Below are 20,865 nucleotides of genomic sequence, written 5' to 3'. Positions count from 1 at the left end.
CCCCACTCACATTTGATGGCATACATGGACAGTGGAAAAACAAGCCAAATACTTCCCCTTATTTCACATACCCTCAGGTGAACTTTGAAATCCACAACCCCAAATCTAAAACCATTCCAAACCTTCTTAATTTGCCAAGTCCTTTATCAGTCACATTCAGAGTATGTTTTCACCACTTCATTTTTCATAATACCATCCTCCATTAATGCCCTCTAAACTTTGAAAATTCCAACCTTTTTATTTGCTTACTTCTCTATAAATTCTTAACTTTGGAAAATGAATATTTATTTTGATAAGCATATAAAACCTATTAACCATAATGGAAATGAAACATTTTCTTTTCCTTGGTCTGTGGCAATAGATTTATCCTTGGAAATATTTTCTGTAAAAGCACATTTTTAAAGTTTATCTTTCCCCTTACAAAATGTAATTGACATTTTGGCTCCCTCAAAAATGGTCCATGTAATGAATTTAACATATATAATGGGAAAATGCAAACATATATAAGAAGAAAACTATGGAAAGAAAAATATGCTTAATTGTATTTAAGTTAAATATTTTTAACTTAAGATTAAGTAAATCTTATCATGGCTGGATACCATATTGAGTGCTCAATTGTGATTCAATAATTATATGTATAACTTTAACTACCATGTGATTTAGACCGGTTACTACAAACATTAAATGTTTATTGTTTCAGCTAACCTATACAGTACACACTTAATGTTTGTCCTTTCTTAAAAGTAGGTTTTTTTTGAATCCTAAAGTAACACACAATTCTCTGTGTCTTTGTCTTCCTCCTGCCCTCCCTCTCCTGCCTTTTTCCCTTTCTTCAGATTAAGCACATTATTCAAATTAAGATGTTGGTGGGGGGCATGAATAATAGGATGTTGAAGACACACAGCAAAGGAATTGGAGATATAAAACAAGAGGGGAAAAAGTCACAAGAAAGATAATAACTAATTTAAGGTGCAAAATTATGTAAGAATATGTAGCCTCTCCCATTTTACAAAGCCACTCAGTCCTTCTTTACACAGATCACGTTCAAAACTTAATTAGATGTAAATAGGAGTTAGCCACCGCTCACCAAACACTTCATCATATTACCTGATTACATTTAAATTGTTTATAGGTAATGTAGGGAGTGGATTATTTTCAGGAATTCTGGAAATAACAACACTGTACCGCAACAGTCAGGTTCCCTGTTCATCTGTTTTTAAAAAGTAAAATCCCTTTCATCCCTAGTGTGAAATTTTTAACAAAGTTTAATTTGCTGTTAAAGATTGCACAAGGCAACATAATTCCAGCTTACTCTCAAATCAGGAACAGGATCTGAATGTTAATCTCAGCTCCACCCCTAAGAGCTGTTTGAGGCAGTACTCATGTGAATTTCAGATACCAAAAATCATTTCAGAGTCCACCTCCTCTGGTCTTTTAAAATATCCTTTAAAAGAATATTCTTACTCCTACTATCCCAGTAGTACGAGGTGCATACTAAATCATCAGCAATAAAGCTCTTATCAAAAGGCTAGATGAAATATGTCTTTGTTGCTTTATTAAACATCCTTTGGTCAATTGTGACACTGTCTAGCAAGAGGCACTATTCCTCAAGGCAGTCTATAATATACCAAACCGGTACAAAGTTAATAGAACCTACAAGAAAAAGAGGCATAATATGATCAAATAAATTTGGACACACCAGGAAAGCTGAATTTAGTAAAAGTAACCAGGTTTTTTTTTTTTTCTTTTTCTTTACAAGATTTCTGAAAGCTTTCAGTTTATTCATTTGAATTATGAACCCCCCAAGAATGAGAGAGCACATGCATAGTTTCTCAAAGCAGATGGAGGAGGAGGTGCACGGACTACAGAACGAGACAGCTGGGCACAGATCCAGATTTAGTTTATTGTCACTCTACGAGCTTAGGTAGTGAAAAATCTTCCTGAGACTTAAGTTTCCTCATGTGCCATACGATGCAGTGGATAAGAGACAGCCTCTGGAGAAAGACTCACTAAGGCTCGGATCCCAGGGCTGTCACTCGTTCACTCGCGTTCTTAGGCAAGTTCTTTCTACAAGCTCTTTGTATCTTGGAATTCCCTTTAGAAAAACAAAAGTAGACAATAGCATCTATGCCAAGGTTTATCTTAAGGATTAAATTGCTCAGTCATTTCAAAGTGCCGTGAAGGACAGATGCTCAATAAAGGTGATTTTCTTTCTCTACTTTCCCTTCCATCTCTCACTCAGGAGCTCAAAACCTCTGTGTTGCCACTGGTTATCTTGATTTTTCCCCACCTTGCTTTTTTCCTGGAACTGGATCGCAACCTCACATTTTTAAATCCTCATTCAATTTGTATGTTATTTCCTGAATGGTCCACCTTATTTTAACATTCAGTATGTTGTGCACTCTGCAATTTATTCCCTTTTATGGTCACATGGCATTGAAAGGAAATTTTAAAGAGCACTAATGATGTATATTCAAACAACCACACCAAAAATCAGGTAAATGGTACTCTACAGCAAACTACTGTGTCCCAAGAGAATACCTTGCCTTCAGTTGCTCATATGATACTATGCTTCTCTCTGAAAGGAAGCAACTTATACACAACAACTGATGTAAGAGAGAAAAGAATGGAATGAGAATAAGTCATTGGGGTTCTGTTTTGACACCACAATCTCGGGCTTCGGTTCTTATCTCCGTTAAAAAGAAAAGTTAAATCAAGGTTTCTCCTAACTGTGAAATTTAATTGATAGAGTGAAAAGAGAGATTGTTCTGAAAATAATATGCACACATTTTTAGACGTATCTGAATAAACTACTACAGTGCAACCATCTTAAATCTGGTAATGTCTAGCATCCACATTACTTCAAGTTTTTACCCTTGTTATCAGTCTCCTCAATTCCAAGTCAAATGCACATACTTCAGTTCTTATTATTCTTAACCTGTCTACAACTTGTGACAGTTGGTTATTGATTGCTGTCTTGTGACATTTCTTCTCTTTTAGCATGCATGATACACCACTGTCCTAATTTACTGTTATCCTTCAAGTCATGCCTTCTCAGTTCTCCACACTACAGTCTCATCTATGTCTATCTTTAAAGTTCTACCTTTGGTTGTCTTTATGTATGCCACATACTCTCCGTAGCCCATTGTGCCTTCACCCAGAAATTCAATCACTACTGATTGAATTCATCAAATATTGTTTTAGGGCCTATACGTATTTGAAGTCTCACGATAGCCACAGGAAGCAGTATTATAGGAGCAGACATAGTTCCTGAAATCATAGAATACACACACACACACATCTACAAATTGTGATAAATATCATTAAAAAATGGATATGGTGCTATGTCAAAAATTATTAGACTGAGATGTAATGAAGAGCTACTTTAAAGTGGTTAGAGAGGCTAATGGAGAAAAAATTAAAGAGGGAAGTCCTAGGGTATTAGATGTCAAGATTATGAGCCAAACAACAAATCTCAAAAATTGTGCATGTATATGAAATCATATACAGGATGTTCTCTTCCTACAATGTAATTCAACTACGAATAAGTAGCAAAAAGTAAATGAAAATATTCATGTATTATTTAAATGAAGTAGTCCACTTCATGTATTATTTAAATGAAGTAGTCCACTATTTATAGTGGAATACCAGACCACCTAACCTGCCTCCTGAGAAATCTGTATGCAGGTGTCAAGAAGCACAAGTTAGAACTGGACGTGGACCAACAGACTGGTTCCAAATTGGGAAAGGAGTGTGTCAAGGCTGTATATTGTCACCTGGCTTATTTAACTTATATACAGAGTTACAGCAAGTGAATGCTGGGCTAGATGAAGGACAAGTTGGAATCAAGATTGCTGGGAGAAATATCAATAACCTCACATATGCAGATGACACCACCCTTATGACAGAAAGTGAAGAGAAACTAAAGAGTCTCTTGATGAAAGTGAAAGAGGAGGGTGAAAAAGCTGGCTTAAAACTCAACATTCAGAAAACTAAAATCATGGCATCCAGTCCCATCGTTTCATGGCAAATAGATGTGGAAACAATGGAAACAGTGGCTGACTTTATTTTGGGGGGTTCTGAAAACACTGCAGATGGTGACTGCAGCCATGAAATTAAAAGACATTTACTCCTTGGAAGGAAAGTTATGACCAACCTAAACAGCATATTAGAAAGCAGAGACATTGCTTTGCCAGAAGAAGGTCTATCTAGTCAAAACTATGGTTTTTCCAGTAGTCATGTATGGATGAGAGGGTTGGACTATAAAGAAAGCTGAGCACTGAAGAATTGGTGCTTTTGAAGTTTGGTGTTGGAGAAGACTCTTGAGAGTCCTTTGGACTGCAAGGAGATCCAACCAGTCAATCCTAAAGAAAATCAGTCCTGAATATTCATTGGAAGGACTGATGCTAAAGCTGAAGCTCCAATACTTTGGCTACCTGATGCGAAGAACTGACTCACTGGAAAAGACCCTAATGCTGGGAAAGATTGAAGGTGGGAGGAGAAGGGGATGACAGAGGATGAGATGGTTGGATGGCATCATCGACTTCATGGACACGAGTTTGAGTAAGCTTTGAGAGTTGGTGACGGACAGGGTAGCCTGGTGTGCTGCAGCCCCTGGGGTCGCAAAGAGTCAGACATAACTGAGCTACTGAACTAAACTGAACGAAGTCCACTACTGGGCTTCCCAGGTGGTGTTAGTAGTAAAGAATCAGCCTGCCAACACAGGAGATGTAAGAGACATGAGTTCAATTCCTTGGTCGGGAGATCCACGCCATGAAGGAGAACATCACAACCCACTCCAGTGTTCTTGCCTGGAGAATCCCATGGACAAAGGAGCCTGACAGGCTATGGTCCATAGGGTTGCAAAGAGTCGGACATAACTGAAGTGACTTAGCACGCAAGCACAATCCACTACTAAATAGTGCATTAGTGAAAAAAGCTATCAAAATGGAAATTACACAGTACTTTGAACCAAATTATATTGAAAATGTGGCATTCAAATTTGTGTTATACAACTAAAGCTAGGGTTATAGGAAAATGCATAGTAATGTTATTATTTGAAGAGGATATGTAGACAATCTGAAATCTACTTATACCTAATGTGTTAGAATTAGGAAGTTAATGCAGGTATCTAGATGTAAAATTATTATAAATTATAGTTCTATTTCTCTATTTAATCACCAACAAAATTTTATGAAATAGATCTTTAAAATAATACCATTTACAATAGCACCAAAACCCACACAATTCTAAAGAACAGATCTGATAAAAGATGTACAAAAGCCCTACACTAGCAAAATATAAAACTTTATTGGGAGAAACTAAAGATTATCTTAATAAAGGGAACTACCATGCCTTTTGTTTGAAAGTCTTTTCAAATTAACCTACTGATTTAACGTTACCCCTGTAAAATCCTAGAATTTTTATGAAATTAGCAAGCTGATTTTAAGATTAACATAGATATAAATAGGGCCCCAAACTGCCAAGAACAAAGTGAGAACACTTACTATACCAAGCATGATAACAACAGTAGTTAAGGCAGTGTGATGGGACAAGGAGAGAAGAATGGGCCAAGAGACAAATGTCTCTTCAGTTCTCTAAAGAGGCAATTTGGAAATAGACCCACATAGGAATGGGCCCTTGATTTTTAACAAAACTGGTATTGTAGAGCAGGGGTGAAAAACAGTCTTTTCTTTCATATAAATGGCAGTTTGTAAATTAACTAGTTAGATAAATAAATAACCCCCACTTCACAACATACACAATTATCAATCCCAAATGGATCCTATATATGTGAAAGGTAAAAAATAAAAATTCTAGGACAAAGACAACCATGTTTTCACAGTATAGGATGATTCGTTAAACAAGAAAAAATTCTCTAACACAAAGAAAACTATAGATAACTTAGACTAGTATTAGTAACTCTTTTTACAAAGACACAAAAAGAATATAAACAGCAAGGCCAAAATTAATAATTATATATTCAACACTGACAATGAGTGTAACATTGTCAATATAACATTGACAATATAACTGACAATGAGTCTCATATTAAGGAAATAATAAAGACCTCCTATTAGTTAAAAAGGAAAAGACAAGTCAATTCTTTAGTGAACAAGAAATTTGAACTGGCACTTTACAAAAGAAGGAAACCAAATGACCAATAAACATCTTAAAGGTCACTCAACATTGATATTGATCAAGAAAATACAAATTAAAACTGCAATAGGATACCACTATATAACCTACCTACATGGTTAAAATGTAAAAACATACCCTTTAACAATATCATCAAAAGGCAAAGTGAAGTAACCCAGACAGAGAAAGACACATAGTCATATGATATTGCTTATATGTAGAACCTAAAAATAAATTATACAAAAGAACTATATACTAGGCAGAAATAGACCCATAGGCATACAAACTTATGGTTACTAACAGGAAAAGGGGGAGAGGAATAAATTAGGGGTTTTGGATTAACATATACACACTACTATGTATAAAAATAGACAACCAACAGGGACCTACTGTACAGCACAGAGAACGACACACAATGTTTTGTAATAAGCCATGAGGGAAAAGAATCTGAAAAACTAATATGTATTATTATTAACATAGCTACATATACATAGCAAGCATTAGTGGACGAACTTAAAATGTTTTATGTTCCACCTCAGGCAAAGTAAGCTTTTCAAAATTTTATTTTCATATTTACAAAAAGGCAGATTAAGAAGAAAGAGAGCAGTGACAGGACAAGACTCCATCCCCATAATCAGGCTGCAATACCACTATTATGGATTTTACTGAGCCTATCAGAGAGTAAAGATCCCCAGAAGTATTGCTGTGTCCCATTACAAGCATCTTCGATGGAAATACACTATAACAGAGCTCAAATATATATAAATATCATGCAAAGACAAAAACATACAGCCTTTCTCTATAGACTCAAAATGCATTTTATTATTTTGCAGTGGTGTTCTTGTAGTTGGTAAACATAAAATATCTTAATAATAACTGGTTATTTGTCCTTCAAGCAATGGTTTTCTTCCCAAATAGTTTACACAGGACTCTGATTTTATGCAGAGAGGTCTTACACAAAAAGAGAACATTTGTCTGAAGGCTGTAGGGCTATCAGAACCTAATGACTATGAGGTATGAAAGAAGCAGAGCCTCAGGATTACATAAACGTGGATCTGAATACTGCTGAAGACACAGAAACAGAACTTCTGCTTCTCTGCACATCTTTTTCTGTTGTATTTCTTTCTACAGACTGGCTTCTCCCACACATCATACTACCTGATATACAATGTCTCTTTAAAGCTCCTGAGATTATTACGAATGCAGTTAAACACAGAGGCTGATTCTTTATCTATCCTTCTACGTGTGTGTGTATATGAGTATGTATACACCCTCATTATAATTTTAATTATAATATTATAATAAATTTAAATAATAGTAAATTTATTATAAAAATCCAGTAAATTTATATGATTTATATATATATATTTAACTTGATAATTCATTTGGTATCATATCTATAATGCTTATCAAGACATGTCTTGATATATAGGGGACTTAAACCATATTACATATATATCCTTGTGTGTGTGTATACATACATATGTGTATGTATGCACAACTTCCTTGTTTAGCCCAAGTGTATAATTTGGACTGAGCACCTATGAATAGGTTACTAGTATGATTTCATAAAAGGAGCTTTTGTGGGCCTCCTCCACTTGCATCAACAAGGTGTCAAGTTACCTAACATGCAAAATAAAAAGTCTTAAAAAATGCCAGTAAATGCCTATTTTCCTATGTCAAGGGTAAAATTCTCTTCCAAGAAAATAAAAGTCTACATGCTTAGCAATATTGGTGTTGACTTTCAACAAAGATTAATCACAAGAAAAAGTCTTTAATTATTTATATATCTATATGTATTTGCTCTTAGAAAGGCACATGCTTCATATTCTATCATCTTACAGATGATCTTTGGGTTGGAACCAATTCAGCAAGATTCCCAATTTCAAACAATAGATTTTCTATCTTTCTAAAAAGGAACTAAGTGACAATTATAATAGAAAACCTGTATTTTAAAATCTGTTTTACCTCACTGATATAATACCCAACTTAAATCAAAACTCAACATTCAGAAAACTAAGATCATGGCATCTGGTCCTATCACTTCATGGCAAATAGATAGGGAGACTCCAAAATCACTGCAGATGGTGACTTCAGCCATGAAATTAAAAGATGCTTGCTCCTTGGAAGAAGAGCTACAACCAACCCAGACAGCATATTAAAAAACAGAGACATTGCTTTGCCAAAAAAAGGTCCATCTAGTCAAAGCTATGGTTTTTCCAGTAGTCATGTATGGATGTGAGAGTTGGACTATAAAGAAAGCTGAGCACCAAAAAATTGATGCTTTTGAACTGTGGTGTTGGAGAAGACTCTTGAGAGTCCCTTGGACTGCAAGGATATCCAACCAGTCCATCTTAAAGGAAATCAGTCCTGAATATTCATTGGAAGGACTGATGCTGAAGCCAAAACTCCAATACTTTGGCCACCTGATGGGAAGAATTGACTCATTGGAAAAGACCCTGATGCTGGGAAAGATTGAAGGCAGAAGAAGGGGATGACAGAGGATGAGGTGTGTGGATGTCAACAAACTGTGGCAGATTCTTTAAGACATGGGAATACCAGGCAACATTATCTGTCTCCTGAGAAACCTGTATGCAGATCAAAAAGCAACAGTTAGAACTGGACATGGAACAAACTTGTTCAACATTGAGAAAAGAAGACAGCAAGACTGTATATTGTCACCCTGCTTATTTAACTTTTATGCAGAGTACATCATGTGAAACACTGGGTGGATGACCATAGTTGGATTCAAGATGTCTGGGAGAAATATCAATAATCTCAGATATGCAAATGATCACTCTAATGGCAGAAATCAAAGAGGAACTAGAGAGCCTCTAGACAAGGGTGAAAGAGGAGAGTGAAAAGGCTGACTTAAAACTCAACATTCAAAATACTAAGATCATGGCATTCAGTCTCATCTTTTCATGTCAAACAGACGGGAAAAAGTGGAAGTAATGACAAATTTTATTTTCTTGGGCTCCAAAATCACTGCAGAGACTTGCAGCCATAAAATTAAGACACTTTCTCCTTGGAAGACTGCTATGAAAAACCTTGACAGCATATTAAAATCCAGAGACATCACTTTGCAGACAAAGGTCCCTGCAGTCAAAACTATGGTTTTTCCAGTATTTATGTATGGATGTGAGAGCTGGACCATAAAGAAGGCTGAGCACCATAGAATTAACCTGTTCAAATTGTGGTGCTGGAGAATTCTCTTCCGAATCCCTTGGACTGCAAAGGGATCAAAGTAGTCATTCCTAAAGGAAATCAACTGTGAATATTCATTGGAAGGACTGATGTTGAAGCTGAAGCTCCAATACTTTGGTCACCTGAGGTGAGGAGTCAACTCACTGCAAAAGTCCCTCATGCTGGGAAAGAGTGAAGGGAAATGGAAAGGGGGCAGCAGAGGATCAGATAGCATTACTGAGTCAATGGATATGAATCTGTGCAAACTCCAGGACATAGTGGAGAACAGAGGAACCTGACGTACTGCAGCCCACGGGGTCACAAAGAGTTGGAGACAACTTAGTGACTGAACAACAACAAAGACAGATATTTGGAATGCAGCAAGGGAACCTGAAGTAATATCAGGAACAGGATGGTATTTTTAACAACACGTACTGAACTTTATTAAACAGACACACAGTGGGTAAGAATCCATAGGACTAAAAGTGTTGAAAAAGACAAAATATTTCATTTTGGGAAATTAGTTTTGAGTTTATATTAAGGCCAATAATTTTCCCTTATTGGATCTAGTGAAAGGACCAAGGATCTAGCAATTTCTCAGTAAATGTTACTGTTATTAAAATTACAGCCTAGAGGGATAGGGTGGAGAGGGAGGTGAGGGGGGGTTCAGGATGGGGTAAACATATGTATCAGTTCAGTTGCTCAGTCGTGTCAGACTCTTTGCGACCCCATGAATCACAGCATACCAGGCCTCCGTGTCCATCACCAACTCCCAGAGTTCAGTCAAACTCATGTCCATCGAGTCGGTGATGCCATCCAACCATCTCATCCTCTGTCATCGCCTTCTCTTCCTGCCTCCAGTCCCTCCCAGCATCAGGGTCTTTGGCCAATTTATGTTGATGTGTGGCAAAAACCATCACAATATTGTAAAGCTATTATCCTCCAATTAAGATAAATTAATGTTAAGAAATTAATTTTACAATGTCATGTTTTCATATATATGTATGTAAAACAAATGCACAAATGTATATAATATAGACTAAATTAGGAAAGATATCTATAAACATGTGTATGAAGCTGTTTTATAAATAACTATTTTTATATGTATTATCATAGACATTGAAGTTGCTAGATTGTTTGATCTCTGTATCTATATCTATAACGATTACAGAGATACATCTCCTGTGGTATAATAGAGGACTTAACTCAACTAAAAGTATTCAAATAATAGATAGAAAGTGGTACATTACCATTATTGCTTACTTTTTGGTACATTTATGAAACCAAAAACCTTCTACGGACATACATGACAGATAGATGGCTGGATAAGTGGATGAATGGTTACAGTTCTTTCGTTGTTTAAAAATGTTTTTGTCTTCAGTAAAAGAAGAAAATATTCAATATAGAGACATATTTGTAATTGCTAAAAGATAATTAGAAACAAAGGAATGCAGAAGAAGTTTGCCTAAAACTTAAAAGGGCTACATAAGGATACATAAAAGGGCTAATTAAGCAATATATTTTGACAGAGCAGCTACTCCGTCATCCTTGATACCATTTTAATCTGTTCTCTGTTTCTTTAATTCCTACTATGAGTAAGAAAATAAATTTCTTATTGCAGTTAATTTTAATTAATTTAAATCCAGAAAGCCACATACAACTATTTAAAGAGTTACGTTATTTGACAGTTCAATACCAGGTGCTCTTTTTTCTAACCCCAAAAAAGGGCTTCCCCAGTGGTGCTAGTTGTAAAGAACCTGCCTGCTAATGCAAGAGACATAAAAGACATAGATTCAATCCCTTGATCAGGCAGATACCCTGGAGGAAGGCATGGCAGACCACTCCAGTATTCTTGCCTGGAGAATCCCATGGACAGAGAAGCCCGGTGGACTACAGTCCACAGGGTCGCAAAGAGTCGGCCATGACTGAGCGACTTAGCATGCTCATACACCCCCAAGAAGACCACCTAAGCATCAGGCAGTATCCTATCTAAAAAGATACTGGTTTCTGCCTCCTCACAAATATTAGATTTCTGTCATTTCTTCTATTATTCCTTAATGCAAAACAATGAATTATGTACATAAATTTATGCTGCTTAAAGGAAAAAAGTTATTTAAAACATGTGACCATGCTTCCTGAAACCATTTCTAACCTTTACATTTGCAGAACAAGCTAAGGGATGGCATTTGCAAAGATATCCCAGGATGATATTAACATTAACAATTGAAGGCATGCTCTGTAGAATATTTAATAAAAAGTGACTTTTCTCCTCTTTGTAACATAAAAAGATTGGTCTTACACTTAAAGTACAAATACAAATCAGGTCTCCAGTTTGTGTCCTATGATCTCAACTGTCAGAAATAAATAATTCTCCTACAGAATTAAAGAGCATCTCATACAAAAATCTCTTTCCAAACCTGTCCAGGGTGATGCTGTGGGGTAGTATCAGCCACCACAGCTCCTCTGCTCACATGTGTCTTAGGCTAACTCTAAAGTGCCGTGGTTAAAACCTCAGAGGCCAAAGAGGAGGAAAATACCATTTCATTGTCTGATCTTGAACCTGCTTTTCCGCCATGGAACCTTCTCACTTTTCACCCTCCTCACTCTCTCCCAGCCCACAGGAAAGCTTGTCTCCTATGAGAATTGAACTGTTCAAATGACAAATGCTCATGGTGAATGTTATGGACAGTTGTGCCTTCTTCAGCTCACCTCGTGTTTGGAACGCAACATGCAGTACATCGTTCATTGCACAAGCTATGGAATCAGACAGATGTTGCCTTCTTTGAATATTCAAATATTCAAATTGGCTTGAATATTTACTATATTACTATCACCTTAGGCATGTTAGTTAGACTTTGTGTAGCCAAGCTACTGCAACTGCAAAATCATGATATTAATAGTTGCCTTAGAGGATGATTACTAGGAAAATCAAACATTACACATGTGAATTTGTTATCCAGCTTCTGATATCCAGTCTCCAAATGACAGCCATCACAGTTTTAAAAGGACAAAATGGATAAGTGTGTGTGTGTGTGCTCAGTCATGTCTGCTTCTACAACTCTCCAGGCTCCTCTGTCCATGGAATTTCCCCGGCAAGAAGACTGGTGTGGGTTGCCAGGGGCTGTCCAGGGGAATCTTCCAGACCCATGGACCCAAGTCCCTTACATCTTCTGCATTGGCAAGCAGATTCTTTACCATTGTGCCACCTGGAAAGCCCATACAATAAGAGCAGGTGTAATTGAATAACAATAATCTTAGCAAGTGTTTATCATCCATTTGTGCTTTTCCTGCTTAACTCCTGTGTTGAATTCTTCTCTTCACTGAAACTCTAAGATATTTGAAAACACAAATTACTTTTACTGCACTTTGTTTCCTTAACTAAATCCTCAGTGAAGGAACATCCCAATATTAATATCTTGACAACTACCCTCATTTTTCTTCTGTCAAATACAATGCTACTTCCATGATTTCCTGTATTGATAAAGGAAATTCATTTGTCATTAATTCATTTGATTCATTTGTCATTAATCTTTCACTCCTTTCATGAGATCAGTGTGCAAGTCACGTAAGCTCCACAACACTGATATGTCTTAAATATCTTCCTTATATTCCTACAGCTTCTGCCTTACTGCAGACTTTTACTATCCCTTTCATCAATGTCACCCTCTACCTCCATTTATGACTCCTAAAAAGCACCCAAGTGACCATTATATAATAATCATGCCACTTTGCTTGGAAGCCTACAGTGATTTTCATTTTCTTAATGTAAATCCCAAATTCCTAATCACAGCACACAAAACTGTTAGTTATGGCCATGTCTTTCTTTCAGGGCTCTGTTTTCTACTTTTCACCCTCATAAAACTATCTAGAGAGTCACCAACATTCCCTGCTACTTTTAGAAAAAAAGCAATAGAAAGCCACCTGAGACATTTAAAGCCAATGGAAGGAGATACTAATGATAAGGTATGAACAGCTCACAGATTCTGATGTATATGTACAAATCAGATCACAAGAAGTGAAACTGAAGGAAAAATAATTAAGTTATTCTTTTATGGCATGGTCTATAATATCTGCCTTCCTGAGTCAGCTCCCTGAGTCAACTTCTTGACATGCCTTCTCTCCTCAGCTCATCTTTTTACATGAAACAGCCTGCCCACAATGCATAGCTTTGTACAAAGTCACCTCTGCTCCAGAGCCCATTGCCTACTGGTTATATGCTGTTTGTCAGTGAATTGCAAATCTAGTTCAACTCATTACTACTTGGGCTGAACCTGAGACTGATGGTCAGAGCATGCAGGGAAAACAAAACTAAAATGAAACAGAAAAAGAAATCACACTGAGCATCATTTCCCTGGGAGCAGGATAAGAGGAGCACTACAAGTTTAATCTCAAAGTGACAGATGGTTGTGGAAGGCACATTGACTAATATACCCAAATATACTCAAAACCTCTGTATTTCCACTTTCATCTCTCTTGTCTGCTAACTATCCATTTTTCAAAATTCTATAAGATCCTTGAAGACAAAGATTGTCTTGCTTTTTCGTTATATCTGCAGTGCAGAAAATATGAGGCAATCTACAAATCATTGTTTAATTAATTCATACATTTCTTGTCACCTCTCTATAAGGTCTTTGCTGTCTCTTGCAGAAAAAAAAAAAAGGCCTCTCCATCCCTTATATGCTGTTATAATATCCTCTAAATATATTTTTTGCCAGAAACTAAAATACTGGTGTATTTATTTGATTCCATCACTATACTGGACTACAAGAGCCTTGAGGAAATATTATGATATATTGATTTCTAACAACATTTCTAACTACTGCAGATCTGAAAAATGTCCGTTATATAAATGACTGAATGAATGGGAAATTTTAACCATCCTTTCATACTCCTAATATCTTTTGTGATTGAGTCTTCCTTTATAATAGCACTATTTTATGTAAGGTTATGTGGATCACCAGGAAAAAGGAATCAGTAATGCTGCACAAAGCTTGTTATTGTGTAGAACATGACTTAAAACCTGCAAAAAGAAAAAAAAAAAAAAAAAACGTACTTTTGGCCTATCACTGTCGCTAGTTTTATTGGCCTTTCACTGGTGAAGCTGGGTCTTCAGCACACTCTCTCTGAAGCATACTCAGGGGACTTTGCTAAAGGTCTTGATATAGAACTTTGACTCATTTGCCCCAATGACTTAGTTATAATCCAAGTCTCTGTGGAATATTCTAATTGGCTTTGTTTTAATACTCCTTTATCACAGCATACATAATTATTTTGTTTGGAGATCATCTAAAGAGTATACCATATGTCAAAAATAATCAGATGTATCGTTCTTTCATTTCCTTAATGAACTTTACCATACTTTATCTTCTCCATTAAGTTACATATGAGTCACAGTTTAGAAATTAATTCTAAAGGAAGGGAACTTTCCAAGCATGGGAATAGTAAGTATTAACTTCAGCATATGACCATCTGTTATAGTTAATACTCATCACGGATTTCTTCTCTATTGATTTGTTTCTGCAGCCTATAAAAATCAGAGTTTTTGAACTTTGAATAATGGCAAATTCTTTGTATACTTAGCAACTTGTTACTAAAGTTAATTTTCTTTAAGCTATAAATATTTGTATATTTAATTTTTTTATTTCTATAGTTTAAAGTAGAAGTGAAATTCTCTAAATTCCTAATTGTCTGGAAATAATGCCAATTAACATGACATTAAAAAAACAATTTGTTTTTAACATAACTTAGGGTTGTCTAACATCTTTAGACTTGCCTAATATTAAGGTTCTCTCACAGTTTGAACAAACTTGGTTGAGTAAACCAAAAGTAGTATATTTTTTAAAGTTTCAAAATAGTCATCTCTAATTTGCCCATGTTGATTCAGGGTCTTGTTAAATGTCCAACATAGAGAAGATTTCTCTGCAATAACCTCAAATAATCACAATGACAGCTTTCTAATTTGTATGTATTTTGTCTTTTCTGTTCTTATATGACAGTTAAGTGAATAATTGCTTTCAAAAACAGTCAATTATATCCACAGTTAATTAACTGAATTAATTATCTACAGGACCTTTCTGTACAATAGAAAGTTTCAGATATCACAAGGGAAATTTGCTTCATCTTTAAAGCATGTGGGTATATCACATTCAGTAAACATACAGTATTGTTTATGTAAGTTCAGCCCACTATGAGTATCAACTGAGACCGGGGGAGAGGGGTAGAAATCATTGGGGAACAAACAGCTCTAACTTTTCTTTGCAAAAAGAGTGACATCTATCACCTTCTTTTGAAAGTGGTAAATACATAAGGAAATATATAAAACTCAGGATGAAAACAAAGAACAATCTGGAACAAGCAGTAAAAGTAGAATTCACCTGCTTTTTCTTTTTAGGATATTCCTAGAAGTCAGTGTGGTTGAAGAAAGACCCACCATTGCCTCCTGCAACACATCCCCTCTACATGTAAAAGGTCACTCGCAAAGCTAGGAGTCCCTCACTTTACACTATAACCCACCAAATTTGGGCTACATAACCAGAAAGAGTCAGATTTGCATTCAGTCAGTTCAGTTCAGTTCAGTTGCTCAGTCGTGTCCGACTCTTTGTGACCCCGTGAATCGCAGCACGCCAGGCCTCCCTGTCCATCAGCAACTCCCGGAGTTCACTCAAACTCACGTCCATCAAGTCAGTGATGCCATCCAGCCATCTCATCCTCTGTAGTCCCCTTCTCCTCCTGCCCCCAATCCCTCCCAGCATCAGAGTCTTTTCCAATGAGTTAACTCTTTGCATGAGGTGGCCAAAGTACTGGAATTTCAGCTTCAGCATCATTCCCTCCAAAGAACACCCAGGGCTGATCTCCTTCAGAATGGACTGATTGGATCTCCTTGCAGTCCAAGAGACTCTCAGATTTGCATTACTAACTACCTAAATATAGGAAAAGCCCTATCTCATGCTGTCTCTAATTTGCTGAAGTTTGTATGAAAGGAATATTTGAGAGATAATTAAGGTCATGAGAAAGAAAGTCATCAGAATAGAATACATTTTGTCTTGCCTCTCTGGACAGAATATTAATCTTAATAATAATTAAGATGATATAATTAAATTTAATAATAATAATTTTAATATAATTACAAATAATCTTAATAATGATTAATCTTAATAATTTGTCTGCTAGACAAATCTGCTTCAGGCTAAATGATAGAGATGTGAAAAGCATTCACAGAACAGAAAGGAATAATGAAAGTCAGGGAATCTACAGATAAAATTGTTGATTATTAATGTCTTTAGAGAAGAGATTGCCAAATTTGTGTCAGGACATCCAAGACACAACACGTTATTAGATAGGAAGAATCAACATTGTCAAAATTATTTTACTAAATATTCAGACTTAAATTGAAGAAAGCAGGGAAAACCACTAGACCATTCAGGTATGACCTAAATCAAATCCGTTACAATTACAGGTGGAAGTAACAAATAGATTCAAGAAATTAGATCTGATAGACAGAGTGCCTTAAGAACTATGGATGGAGGTTTGTGACATTGTAGAGGAGGAAGTGATCAAGAACATCCCCAAGAAAAAGAAATACAAAAAGGCAAAATGGTTGTCTGATGAGGCCTTACAAATAACTGAGAAAAGAAAAGAAGCTAAAGGCAAAAGAGAAAAGGAAAGATATACCCATTTGAATGCAGAGTTCCAAAGAATAGCAGGAAGCTATAAGAAAGCCTTCCTCAGTGATCAATGAAAAGAAATAGAGGAAAACAATAGGATGGGAAAGACTAAAGATCTCTTCAAGAAAATTAGAGATACGAATGGAACATTCCATGCAAAGATGGGCACAAAAGAGGACAGAAATTACCTCTTCACTTGAGTTAATTTCCTTGCTGACAAACTTGTAACAGATATAATAATATTTAACTTATATTGAACCTAGGTACAATGACAATATCCTGCTTAATGTTAAGTACTCTCAGACATGTCTACATCATTTAGATCAACAAACAAACATTAATATCATGTATTTAACACTGAATATTTCCCATTTCACATGAACCTGAAATTCATTTAGGTTAATATCTCTTATATTTAGAATTATTTGATTTGTAAGCACTTACTTTTTTTTTTTTAAGGCCAGTTAGATTAGAGCTCATTTACAAACTGATCTTAGCAATCAGCAATATTATTAAAAAAAACAAAGACACACACTGAGACATATATACATACAAATAGACACAAGAGATCCTATAGCTTTGTTTTGCAAACTTAGTTATGATTTAAAGATGGTTGGAGTAAGATTTTAAAAGGCTTTGTTTCCCTTTTTTGTTCCTTTTGGTTTCAGGAATTAGATATGGTCTAGATAAGTGATCCAGAGATCTCTGGTCTAAAGGTATAGGAGGAGTTATTTTCTCAGGGCAAGAATTCTTAAAGAGATAATTTTTTTTTTCAAGCTTCCTCTGGAGTCTAAAGAATATTGTGACCACATTGTCAAAATTGTATTTTGTGTGTGTGTGTGTATAACCATAGTTTTATAGCCAAAATTTAGACCAGATTGTGTTCAATTTGGCCCTGATAACAAGGGTAGATTGGTCCCAGCAGGGATTGTCTCTCTGGGGAAGTAGGGGTCTTAGTTTGATCAGTCCCTGGCTGTTGATTACAGGCACAAGTCCTGGACTTAAGGAAACTTCAGTCCATTTTCCTATCCTATGTCAATAAAGATCTAATATTTTTAGGCCATTTTCTTGTCATTAGATCATAGCTATAGATTGACCAGTCATCTAAAAAACTTTCCCGAGAGGTTCCCAGGTGGGGTGTGCAAACTTAGAGTGAGCAATTCACATATTAGCTCAAACAGTTTGTACCAGATATCTGTGCTGCTGCTGCTGCTGCTGCTAAGTCGCTTCAGTCATGTCCGACTCTGTGCGACCCCACAGACGGCAGCCTACCAGGCTCCTCTGTCTCTGGGATTCTCCAGGCAAGAACACTGGAGTGGGCTGCCATTTCCTTCAATGCATGAAAGTGAAAAGCGAAAGTGAAGTTGCTCCGTCGTGTCCGACTCTTAGCAACCCCATGGACTGCAGCCTACCAGGCTCCTCCATCCATGGGATTTTCCAGGCAAGAGTGCTGGAGTGGGGTGACATTGCCTTCTCCAGATATCTGTGCACTCAAACCAAACCAACAAACCAAACCAGAACTTCATCAGCCAGGAGTCACATTCCAAATGAAACAAAAGGCAAAGAAATGCCCAGAAATCAAAAGCTAAATGGCAAGAGTGCCCCCGAAAGATGGTAAAGTGATGCCCGAAAATCAAAAGTCAAATGGCATAAATGCCAAACGTGAATTCCCAGTTCCACTAGACCTGCGACCTGGCAAAGTCAGCCTTTTTAGTTCTGATAGTTTCAAGCAATTTCTTGTTGGTTTTCTGTGAAGGAGTTACTCTATCATCTCTTGTTTTAGAAGCTTCTAGATCAGCAGCAGCAGCAGATACCAGTCAAAGCACAGTTGGCCTTTTCTAACTGTGCACATAAAAATATCAATTTTAGAATATAAAAAGAAACCAAATTTGGCCACTTTAGGCCGAGATCTCTTTTAGTATAATTTCTCCAATTAATTAGGTACTTGCAAGTATGTGCTCCATATGTATTGTACATGAATATAGCTAGAGTGTTAGTCAGAGTCTGGCTTTCTGACACCTCTTTATTTCTGTTGAGAGATTCTGTTTCCCATTTTAAGCTGAATTTGTCAGGGATAAAAATCACTAATGAACTTGTGTAGTGGGTCCATGTGCTGCTTGTGAGCTTAACTTCTCCAAGAGTCACCCCGGAATCATTTCAGCTCATCTTACATGTCTCAGATTCTGCCTCTGGCAATCTAAGACCATGGCTTCTCAGGTCACCGAATGGCCAGTTCTTATGTGCAACCCCTGGATGAGCAAGTATTTTAATTAATGACTGGGTTTCCCTATGGGACCACTGCACAGTATGAGGACTAGGCCTCCACCACTCCTGTAAATTTCTCAGTCACCTGAGAAAAATGAAACCGGCCGGGAGGAGTCTCATCCCTTTTCTTCAGAGCAAAGCTCGCCTGTATTTTCCTCAATTTTATCCTGACAAATTCTATAAAGGCAGTCAAATTTAAGTGTCAGATCAGCCTATTACTTAACCACTCAACCAAGACCATCCAGTCCCCTACAATGGAGCAACCTTGGCATCCTTTAGCCGAGCCCCAGGTATTCCTCAATTTTTTCCCAATTGAGCCCCTCTACCCAGTACCTTTCCACTGGGTGGGCAGTTCTCCTGGCATCTTTCAGCCAGTCCCCCACCTAGCATCTTTTGACTGGGTGGGAATTCCTCACTATCTTTCAACCGAGCCCCACTCAGTGTCTAGACCTTGAGTGGGTGCGCCCTGGATGTTTCACCTGGGTCCCCCGCCTAGTATATTTTCTACTAGGAGTGGGAAGGTAACCTGCTCCACCATCAAATAAAACTCAGAATCTCAACCAATATGGGAGATTCAAGAACCAGGAGAGACTTACCCAAATTCATCTACACTCCCCAAGAAGGCGGATGGATGCAAGGGGCTGCTGCTGGTACCAAAACTGATTCCTCCTGGAGTCCAGTTGAAGGAAAGAAGTCCACTCTGGGTCACATCATCAGTTGCCATAACTGTTGACTAAAAAAAGATGTACAACTTGAGAGTTCTGATTTAAGTTTTATTTGGGGCAAAATGAGGACTGCAGCCCAGGAGGCAGCATCTCAGAAAGATCTGAGAGACTGCTGCAAAGCAGTAGTGGGAGAAAGAGGTTTGGTGAAGGAGGAGTTCAATACTATGAAGTGCTCATTTTACAAAAGACTTTTTGCTAGTCATGAGGATCTGATATCACCATGAAGGGATTTAGTGCTTCTCTGCATATAAGGAGATGCAAGGATTGAGATCATAAAATCTGTTCCTAGAAACATCCAACTATCTAAAGACCTGTCCCACCAGATTCCCTGGAGCAGAGTGCCTCACTCCAACTTGAACTCCCTCAGGGTTTGTTGAAGGTCAACAGCTATCCCAGCATGGGGATCAGTCTCCATAGAGGCAGATGGCAAATGCCTTTGCTGTTCAGTCATTGGCAATGCTCTTGGTAAGTGCCAATTTGTAATTCACATGCTCAAGCCTGGTCCCTGGTCCAGAGCTAAATCTTTTTTGGAGATCACACATCTGACAATAGGTTGGTTTTAATATGCACTATAAAGAGACAAATACAAATAGCTTACAAATAGCTGTGAAAAGAAGAGAAATGAAAAGCAAAGGAGAAAAGGAAAGATACAAACATCTGAATCGAGAGTTCCAAAGAATAGCAAGAAGAGATAAGAAAGCCTTCTTCAGGGATCAGTGCAAAGAAATAGATGAAAACAACAGAATGAGAAAGACTAGAGATATCTTCAAGAAAATTTAGAGATATCAAAGGAAATTTTCATGCAAAGATGGGCTCAAGAAAGGACAGAAATGGTATGGACCTAACCGAAGCAGAAGATATTAAGAAGAGGTGGCAAGAATACACAA

At 37.0% G+C, this 20,865-nt stretch overlaps 1 long non-coding RNA gene across 1 annotated transcript in view; it reads right to left on the bottom strand.

Annotated features, from left to right (window-relative positions):
* Window positions 1-20,070, bottom strand: part of LOC132659876 (uncharacterized) — a 113,458-nt gene extending 93,388 nt beyond the window's left edge. The window contains exon 1 of the long non-coding RNA XR_009600833.1: window positions 19,850-20,070. This is a non-coding gene — a long non-coding RNA (uncharacterized LOC132659876). The remainder of the gene's footprint in view (window positions 1-19,849) is intronic.
* Window positions 20,071-20,865: the final 795 nt, after the last annotated feature.

Source organism: Ovis aries, chromosome 5 (assembly GCF_016772045.2).
Source record: "Ovis aries strain OAR_USU_Benz2616 breed Rambouillet chromosome 5, ARS-UI_Ramb_v3.0, whole genome shotgun sequence".
Taxonomy (NCBI): domain Eukaryota; kingdom Metazoa; phylum Chordata; class Mammalia; order Artiodactyla; family Bovidae; genus Ovis; species Ovis aries.
This window is presented reverse-complemented; position numbering and strand designations above follow the sequence as displayed.